At 77.1% G+C, this 869-nt stretch overlaps 1 protein-coding gene across 1 annotated transcript in view; it reads left to right on the top strand.

Moving 5' to 3' along the window:
- Window positions 1–650: 650 nt before the first annotated feature.
- LOC113981876 (GAS2-like protein 1) overlaps window positions 651–869 on the top strand; it is a gene marked incomplete at its 3' end in the record, with an annotated part of 5,625 nt that continues 5,406 nt past the window's right edge. The window contains exon 1 of the mRNA XM_027709546.1: window positions 651–704. The remainder of the gene's footprint in view (window positions 705–869) is intronic.

Below are 869 nucleotides of genomic sequence, written 5' to 3'. Positions count from 1 at the left end.
GGGCTGGAGGAGTGGGGTGAAGGGGTGGGTGGGAGGAGTGGGATAAAAGGGTGGGATGGAGCTTCCCGGTGGGTCTCGCTGTGCCTCAGTTTTCCCTCCAGGATGAGCCACACCCTGGGGGGGGTGGTCGCTGTGTGTCACCTCCGGTGTCACCCTCCCGTGTGTCACCGCCGTGGCCATGACCCTCCCGTGCCTGTGCCCCGCTCCATGTCCGAGCCCCCTCCATCTCCATGTCCGTGTCCCCTTCCATGCCCACGCCGCCTCTATGCCCGTGTCCCCCACCCATGTCCGTGCCCCCCCGGTGCCCGTGCACCCCCCTCCATTCCCGTGCCACCTCCATGCCCGTGCCTCCCCCGTATCCATCATCCCCCTGGTGCCCGTGCCCCCCCCCCGTGTCCGTGCCCCCCCCGTGCCGGTCCCCGCCCGCCGCCGCCTCCCCCGTCCCGGCCCTTTCTGGGCCGCCTCCAACTTCCCGGCCGGGGCGCGGCGGCGGCGGCGGCGGCGGCTCCTCGGGGCTGCAGCGGAGCCCGAGCCTCGTTGGGCGCCCCCCGGGCCCCTCCCGGCCGCCCCCCCCGGGCCGCTGATGGCGGCGGGGGCCGCGGCGGGGCCCCCCCGGCGCTGGGAGCCGCGGCCCGGCCCGGAGCGGGGCCAGGGCCCGGCCCGGCCGTAGCGGAGCGCGGAGCGGCGGCGGTGACGGGGGGGCGGTGAGTGCGACCCGGGGGGGCGGTGAGTGCGACCCGGGGGGCGGTGAGGGGGGCCCGGGGGGGGAAGGTCTGGGCCATGGGTGTCCCCCGCACCCCGTGTCCCCTCTGCAGGTGCGGACCCCCCCCCACCAGAGCCGGGAGATCGCCCCGCAATAGGGACCCTCT

This window comes from Neopelma chrysocephalum, unplaced genomic scaffold (genome assembly GCF_003984885.1).
Source record: "Neopelma chrysocephalum unplaced genomic scaffold, ASM398488v2 Primary Assembly neopelma1_96802, whole genome shotgun sequence".
Lineage (NCBI taxonomy): Eukaryota > Metazoa > Chordata > Aves > Passeriformes > Pipridae > Neopelma > Neopelma chrysocephalum.
The sequence above is the reverse complement of the archived record's forward strand: the minus strand, read 5'-3'. Positions and strand labels throughout refer to the sequence as shown.